Raw genomic sequence first — 9,413 nt, 5'->3', positions numbered from 1 at the left:
TTTAAAATGATGCATTACAAAAATAAATATACATCAAATACTAAATATTACTATTCATTTTACTTCATACATTTTATATTTTAATTATATTTTAAGTATTATGAACTTTAGCAAAATAACAATAATATTGAACGTTGTAATGCATTTAATTTGCACTGCTTTGACACAATTAACTACTAAAACTTACAAATCTCTCTGTCATGCTCTCTTTCTCACTCAAACAAATGTAGAGTTCCAGCTGTCTAAATGCTATGCAGTTAAATATGACAAAGTTATTATACTGAGATTTGCATGAACATGTCCTAAAAGGAATACATATTACAATTTAACAGTAATATCAACACCAAAGCATTAAATGCAATAATGCACTTAAAATATTTGTCTTTGTAGTTATACAGTAAGTATTTAATATCATTAATGATGTGTACTGCATCTCTTGATTATAAACATTTTGCATCAGCCTGATCATCACATCACCTAAAAGTCAGTTCAGTTAAAGTCTGAAAGTTTCATCACCACCGTGAACTGTTTGTTTCCTTCATCAGAACGCAGACATGTGGGGGAAGATAAGACGTCATTCTTTTTAATGTCCCAAGGCATTTACTTACTGTTGGAGTGCTGAGAGAGATGGAGATGGAAACGTCGGTGCAAATGGACAGACAGGTTTGTACTTAGTTAGATTCTTTCTGGGTAAGAATTTTAGTGTTAACACAGAGTTTTTCCTCAAAATGTGTAAGAGACTGTAGTGTTAGAAAATTTGTGTATGCATGTGTGTGCGGTAACATTTTGTAGGAGGAGCCTGTAGGCATCTGAACCGGGTGGAGCCAAAAACTTGCGTGACAAACAGAGAGAAAAACAAGCGTGGACTGTGTCTCCTCGGGGGCAGTGCATTAATACCACCGCCTTTCATCTTTCATGTCGCTTCTGGTTAACCCTGCCTGCTCTGCATCCACTCTTCACATCCATCTTTAATCAGCACTCCACCAAAACAGCACCAATTAGCTCCAGCTTGGCAATCCAGGCAGAGAAAACCATCCCTGAGACGCACAGACAAACGGATGAGGAGATTCTAAGTGACTCATTATAGGACTCCCTGACATGATGCTTCTTTATTATGTCTTTTCACATAAAAGTGGTCATTAGTTTTAGCTGAGGCAACTGAAAGAGGAACCCCCTTTAAACATCCAGGGATTTTCCCTTTTTTTTTCACTCTCTCAGGAAAGATGTTTGGAATTAAGTCATGTGTCCGGCGGCCTGGACTTTTGTGAGCCTGAAATCCCATACAATTTATACAATTCCTGTTTTAGTAACGTTAAATAATATATTAAAGACTGCTTTAATGCTTTTAATTTACACAATATATATTTGTATGTAGTTGGTATGAGCTTGAAAATAAAAACTGATACATTTAACTACTAAGTTTTAGTGGATAAACTGTATAAAAACCTGCAGTGCTATTATTTTAATAACAAATAATTAAAATAATGAATCTGACTTGATCTAATAAACACAAGAATGAAAAAAAAAACTGGGTTGGATTACACTTGGATTCAAATATAAAATAATTCCGTTAGCTACAGATTCTGTCCACTTTTCTTTTAGTCCTCTTTAAGAGTATGTTATTGAAATAATATAGAAAAAGAAATGTGTATACAATCTCTGTTTATGTTTTGGAAACAAATTCATTTAGAGATTTTAAGCATTAAAATTTTTCAAAACACTGACACTAGATAATTATTCCAAAATGTATCATTATAAAATTAACACTTTTGGTCTTAGAATCCTTCACAGCCTTTGTAAAAATCCTCAATATACCACATCACACTAAATTAATTTTGTATTGAATGTCGCAGGTTTTTAAAAATAAAGTTTCAGCCATTATTCTGTCTAGTGAGCATACTAATCTGTATTCTGCCCTTTATCTTGCATATTGTTAACAGACTATATTGCTTGGTAAAGAATTGTTAACTACAAATAATATGAACATAAATAAGTTTCATTATTGAATGTACATTTTTTTTATGTATTTATTTACTGACAAATATTAAACCATTTGTTGTTACATTCAGTGTTGTGGAACATATAAATGGCAAAGTTCCTTGTCATCATTTTAAACATTTACTTTAATCGTTCATTTATTTGGAAGATAAAAAATGCTGCTTGTCAAGTTACAAAGACAACAAAATGTTCATTACATCATAATAGTTACTAAATACACTATATCAACAAAAGTATTGGGACATTCACTTTTCAAGCCACGTGTGGTTCTTTTCTAATTTGGTAGCATTAAATATTCCCTTTAATTGAACTAGGAGACCCAAACCTATTCCAGCATGACAATGCCCCTGTGCACAAAACGAGATCCATGAAGATATGCTTTACATGGGTTAGAGATGAAGATTTTGAAAGGCCTGCTTGCTATAGAGTTTTGACTTCACACTTAGTATTGAAGGCCTTTGGGATGAACGTGAACACTGATTGCACCCCAGGCCTCCTCACCTCACCTACATCATTATCTGACTTTACTGACATCTTTGAATGTAAGTAAATCTCCTGAATGAGCACACATCTCCACAGTCACACTCCAAAATCTAGAAGAACACAAGAGTGGAGGTTGGTACATATGAATCTCATGGTCAGGTGTCCACAAACTTTATTCAATGCAGTGTACCATAATGAATCTGCAGTGAGATTTTAGTAAAGGTGGTGGCATCGGCATCTGACACGTCCCAGTATATGTTTATAAGTTATATACCAGTGAGAGTTGTAGCTTTAACCTTGAGGCTAATTTGCTTTCAAAAGCATTCTTCACAAATTCTTCTTTATTTCTCTCCTTTGCTCACTTTCTCATGAAATTGCTTAATCTGACAGCAGCTCGGTGAAGCGTTAAGCACAACATCTCCCCATGCAACAACCAGAATTGTGTTAAATAAACTCAAATCTAAGGTGGACAACAAAAAAATATAAAATCACAACAATGCACAAGGTCATTTAGATAATGTCTGTGTCTCTTCTATCATTTTATTGCACCCTCCATATTATACAGTATTATTCATGAACTGCATATAATTCTGTATTTTCACATGTATTTTACTGTATTTTACATGTAAAGCTGTATTTTACACCCACTGTTAACCTATAATACTAAAATCCTTTTTGTTTAAATCTGAACAAAGAGGATTATGCTGTGCAAGCCCGAGAGGGTGAGACCTTAAATCTACAGTTTCGTAATATCAATTAAAGCAGTGACTGATGCAATTAAAAACAAAAGCTATAAGCATATTATTGGTGTTTCACTAAGAGCCTTTGGGAATTAGTGGGAACATTTTAATGGATATAATGGCATGAGCTGTGAAAGAATTCTGTATTTCCTTAAATCTTTCTCTCTTTCTCACACATATGCATCAAAAGCTTGAATACATGCACAACACTTGTACACTTGTGCACATTTAGAATTGGTTTATTCCTGGAAATTCAAACTTTTAAAATATTACATTCTATTATATGTGTATGTAAGCCATATGTATGTAAATCTGGTATTGGTTCTATTTTTGTATATTGTTATGGATTGATTCTGCAAAGATTCTTGGTAGTTTTGAAATCACTACAAATTCCACAACATGTGTTTTTCATGTCTGGACTTCTTGTACTCGGCATGTCAAGGTAGTGGGTTTTACATTCGGAAAGCTGCAGTTTGCTCGAAGCCTGTTAAAAATGTTCAGGACTTGGTGGTGATGAGTCGAGGCTGACAGAGGTCAACGTAGCGTGAAGAGGTTAAACAAACCACTCGCCTTACTGAAAAACCTCCAACTGATAAAGCAGTTAAACTCCGGAGTAAGTCTCAGACTAAAGACTAGAATCTGCTGTTCTGATCCTCTACTTTAAGCTATTAAACCTTTAGAGAAAAAACAGTGATGTGGAATAACTAAATTATAAATAGTCATATTGTAAACATGAATTCTAATGTATGCATTTTTTTTTGCTTTCATAACACTGGCTGGCCATTAGATTACACTTTTAAGAGCAAAATCCTATTTACATAAATTTCAATGAAAAATAATGTTTAAAATCTTTTTTGTATAAAACAGATGAGAAATGTGTTGCGAAGTATAGATTATTTATTGTTATTAGTAGTAGTAGTAGAATTATTGGTGGTGGTGGTGGTAATATTTTTATTATGTAAATTGTTATTTTATTAAGAGAATTATGATTGATGGAAATATGTGAATTGTTTTTACACTTTATAAATATCATAAATGTTTGGGTTTTATATTCTCAGTCTGGTGTGTTTGCTCTCTAAAAGCTTTCCTGAAGTGCCAATAATTAAACAGGGTTTAATGCTTTATTACTAGTTAAAAAAATATATATATATATATTAGTGTTAATAATTTAAAATAAAATAGTGTAAGAGAAAAAATGTAATCTGTGCAGATATTCCTGTCAGTGGAGACATTTCATGTGAGTGAACTTAAGACTTGAACATTATTAACATGTCCATCAAATATATATATTAATTATATTGATATTGTCAAATAAATAGTCTACTTATACATCTCAATGAGAAAATATTTATGAAATAATAATAATATTAATTATCTTAAATATTTAATAGTCACTAATGTTGCTTAGATTTTGTTTCAATTTGTGGAGTGTTTATTTATTAAAATCTAAATCTGCACATGTTTGGGTTTTATAGATTTTGAAAATGAGGTGTAATTAAATGGAACTGGCCTTAAATTGTAGGTAAGTGAGAGTGAAACTGGATCGCAGTACGACCACTAACTGGTGAAACTGAAGAACTGTGCATTGACAGTAAGGGTTTGGCAGCACAACCAATATTTTCCAAATTATATTCTCAATGACTAAAAAGAGCTCAAACATCAGGAGCAGATGTCTGTATTTATCAAGTCATCACAGATCAAAACAGGTCAAACTAAAGGCAGGAATATCAAAAGGTGACACCAGTGTGTTGGCTAATACATAGTGTGTAAGTATGTCTGAAAAAAAAAGATTCCACTAAAACCATAAGGTGCACAGTGATAGTAACATAAAAGGCTTAAAGAATGCAGAGAATTCATATATGACTCAACACACTTTTTGCCTCCTCCACATTTCATCTAATGCTATAGTCATAATACAGAAACTACACATGATGTTTCAGGGTGATTACCGTAAGGCTTTCACAATGCACACTAAAAATCCTGATTTTCAGAATTACTGTTTCATAAATTAATCCCAAAAGGACTTTGACAATGCATATGCTCATGTGGCACACACTCATAAGCCTATTTAACTTGTATAAACAGAAAAAAAACCTGTTGAATCACATCAGCTAGGAAGAAAACCAGCTTTCTCTTCTGAGAATACCATTTTTTCCAGATCGGAACCTATTTACCCCTAAGTGAAGAAATGAGAAAACATTAGGGTTTATACACAGGGGCAAATTCCATATGGCGCCCACCTCAAAAAGTGTTTAAGAGCTTTTTGGCTACATTTAACAACCCTTTAGGCCAATTGACAAACATTAGGCCAAATTTAAAGGAAGAAACGACCATTTTAAAGGTTCGCATTCAGCTCCTGCTATGTTTAGCAAATTCTGTGCAAGCATGCTAAGCAAAAACTATTCATACTGTAGGAGTTGAAAAATATACAGACACCTAGGCATAATATTCCTGTTCTAGAATGAGTTTGCTCGCATGATAACCTTAGCTTTTATAGGAAAGGTTTCTACTAGATTTTGGGGTGTGACTATAAGAATTTGTGTCTAAGAGCATTAGTGAAGTCAAAGAAAAATGCCTGGTAATCATTCTGCATTCCAGTTCACCCAAAAGGTGCTCGGTTGGGGTTAAGGTCAATATTTAGTGCATGCGATTTGAGTCCTTTCACTCCAATGCATGTACACCATATTTTTATGCACAGGGGCATCTCAGTGCTACAGCATACAAAGACATCACAGCAGCCTATGGTGTGGTACAGTCTAGTAAGCAGTCAAACATCTTGTTTGGATTGAGCCATGGCCTCTTGTTCTCTTGTGTGTGTGCATATGTGTGTGTGTTAAAGCTGCACTTATAGAGAAAGTTCCCATGTGTAGATCAGTCTCTGCTTTATATTGTGTATAAGGATAAAAACATATGCAGCTGTGAGCAAGTCTGACTGAAAACTAACCACAAGGCCTAAGCAAATAGCATTATTAACTAAGACCTGAAGTAAATAACTGCAGTAAATGAAGTAAATAACTGCAGCTGCAATATATTTGGCCATATTTACTCATTTTCAAAATACATGTTGCAACATGCAAACAGTTCACCAACTATTGATCCAGTTTGTTTAATGAACTGCAGTTCGAGAACTTCACCAACAGATGGAGCAGTGCATCTAATATTAGACCATAAACTGGCATTGGAAAACTATATTTATGGAAAGTGGCAAACCAATCAAGGGCCACACCTGAAACAGAGAGCAGAGTAGAATTTGGCTTGGACTTGCTTGGTTGGAATGAAAAGCTGAACCCACACCCCTGCTCTAAATATTGGTCAGCAATGTGAAAAGGCCATGACAGTGTGGATAAAGATCAGCAGGCCTACAAAAAGTATGCCGCCTCTTCTGCAGGTCAATGCGAGTAGATGCAAAAAATACTGCTGCACAAACAGATCTTAAAGCTAATTCATCTCTCTTAAGAACAGCACACACACACAACTTGACTGCATGAAAAGAAAGGATGTAATCCACTTGTTAGCATGTGTGGAGACTCTGAGGTCTGGTCTTTGTCATTTTAAGGGCTGAACCTTTCACACATGAAATCTAACTTCATCCGGCAAAGAGCAAATGAAAGGTCAACATGAAACGCACACACAGTGAGCATAACATGGTGCTCAAGAGAGTCTAGAGTCTGAATGTTTTTAAGATGCCCAACACCATGTTGAACAGTGTGTCTGTCATCAAACCTCCTCAACCATGACCATGAACAAAATTTCAAATCAAAAGCAACCACAATGATCATTTTAAGATCAGTCATTTCCATCACCCACCTCAACCGGAAAGCAATGCGTATTCTTGTATTCTTGACAGTAAAACAGTTGTATTTATCATCAGTGTCCTACCTTTTCATCATCCTTTGAGTTGTTCAAAATCTTGCAAGACTTTGTAAAGAAACCACGTAATGTGACTCGATGAAAGCGGATTGTTCCAATAGGCAGTGAAAAGCTTCACACCGACCCACTGACAGAAGATTTCAAGATATATTTTTATGGGGACTATTGATTTTATTTGATATGCAATCAGAATTTTTAGTTTTTTATATGAAATCTAGCTTGGATCGTTTTTTAATGGCCATGGGGGGGGGTGCAATATTAATATAATCAAATACAGCAAATCTTAATTGTGCTGATTACAATAGACTAGATCATATTCTTTTAATTACATTTTCTTTTAAATTAAACAAATAAACAAATAAGTTAACAGATAGATAGACAGACAGACAGACAGACAGACAGACAGACAGACAGACAGACAGACAGATAGATAGATAGATAGATAGATAGATAGATAGATAGATAGATAGATAGATAGATAGATATTTAAAGTGTAAAGTTTACATTATGTTTGATAGTTTTGTTAAAAACAAACAACAAAAAAGTTAAACACTCAATTAAACGCGATTGGATTCAATTAAAATGTAAACACAGAAACCAATCAAATGTTTGCAATTTTGTCGCCGCATATAATATTTCGATTTTGTATTTAAATGACGCACATAACAAACTGTCTGAAAGATGTAAATTATTTGTGATGAGTTTTTAACTGTTTGATAGAATGTGATTATATAATGGTTTTGCTGACGCGCAAAATCTAAATAAAACGTATTTAAACGTCGGAGAGCCGGATTTAAACAACATTCAGTCCTGTGCCATTATAAACATTTTATATAGAACCAAATTATTACTTTTGTATTACTTTTTACCAATTTTTAATAAACATTAGAAATACTAACCATGTTAAATGCATCAAACGAAAATAAGAGTGGATGAAACTGGAAAAAGATGCAATAAATAAATAATTGCATAAACAAACAAACAAATAATAAATTAATAATAAATAAATACATTTCAACTGCAAAAGTGATACTCTTTGAATCATATAACCTAGTCAGATTAATTATCGTATTTTACAAACATGACCAAGTCTGGGATACGTTTTTATTTATTTTTTTATGTTTGAATGTATAATATTTAGGTAAAGAGAAAAATACTTTACGCTTATAAATAAATAAACTAATAATTAAACAATTTTCTTCCAATGACAGAATGACGACCATAACGAACAAGAAAAAGTGACAGACTAAGGACAGCCATAAACCAACTTAAATTATCAAAAAAATTCAATAAATCCTGTCTCACGCGCAAATAATTTATTCTCCAAAAATATTTTTTGTTATTTTTTACAACTGGATAATATTTTAACTTCAAAATCCAGATGTCTAATATCTATTAGACCTAAATATATGCTTTAACAAATGCAATAACGAGCATTTGTTGGGCCACTGATATTAAAACTAATCGTGCAGTCGAAAGCAAAATGTCGCATGACATTAAATAAATAATAATAACGTTATGTTTATTTAGTAAATTACCAAGACTCAGGAATGGATTCCGGGATTCCCCTATTAGTGCACTTTTAAGAAGATTTTTCAAGACGTTTATTAAACGGAAAAACCGCAGTAGCCATGTAATAGCTCAGTGACTGGAAATAAAAAGATGATGAGTTTAATAGGAGGATGAACAATATATGAGACAAGAAAATGTTCCAAATATATACACAAATTAAAAGAAATATAAAAAGAACACCTGAATTTACGTATGACTGTGTATTAAACAAACAAACTTTGTTAGAGTACGTGCACGTTTTCTTTTCTTTTTCTTTTCTTTTTTTTTTAATGCCAAAAGAACAAGAGGTATTACATACTCATGTTACATTTACACTTAGTTACATAAACATTAAAAAATAAATAAATAAATTACATTAATTTCAAGGATTTCAGAGCATTACATGTTTTCAGTGCTTTTTTGTTTCTTGTTTCTTTCAAGAGATTCACAAACAATTCGAAGTCATTCATAAAATGGGAAAAGTTTGGTCTACATTGAGCACACTTTTTCTTATGAATATGGAATTTTCCCAATAAAACAAACAAATGTGTAATATATTGTTCACAATTTACGTCCACGTTTTCGCAGCGCAACTTCGGAGCTGTGTGACGTCACAACCCGGGCACCCAATAGGCCTCCAGAATGCGCTTCCACATACGCGCGCGCAGCCTCGGTTCCTGTCTATGGGGGTAGTTTTGCTTTGCTCTCTGATTGACCCAGATAAAGCGCTCACTGGTGGGGATCCTCCAACCCCCAGGCTCGATCACCCAC

General features: G+C 33.5%; 1 protein-coding gene across 1 annotated transcript in view; it reads left to right on the top strand.

Annotated features, from left to right (window-relative positions):
- Positions 1 to 9,324: 9,324 nt before the first annotated feature.
- The window catches only part of hmx1 (H6 family homeobox 1), a 3,060-nt gene continuing 2,971 nt past the window's right edge, over positions 9,325 to 9,413 (top strand). Inside the window, exon 1 of the mRNA XM_046876124.1 lies at positions 9,325 to 9,413. This exon is cut by the window's right edge and continues 558 nt beyond it. The gene's annotated coding sequence lies outside the window, so the exon portion shown is untranslated.

The sequence above is a fragment of the Silurus meridionalis genome, chromosome 2, assembly GCF_014805685.1.
Source record: "Silurus meridionalis isolate SWU-2019-XX chromosome 2, ASM1480568v1, whole genome shotgun sequence".
NCBI lineage: Eukaryota > Metazoa > Chordata > Actinopteri > Siluriformes > Siluridae > Silurus > Silurus meridionalis.
The sequence above is the reverse complement of the archived record's forward strand: the minus strand, read 5'-3'. Positions and strand labels throughout refer to the sequence as shown.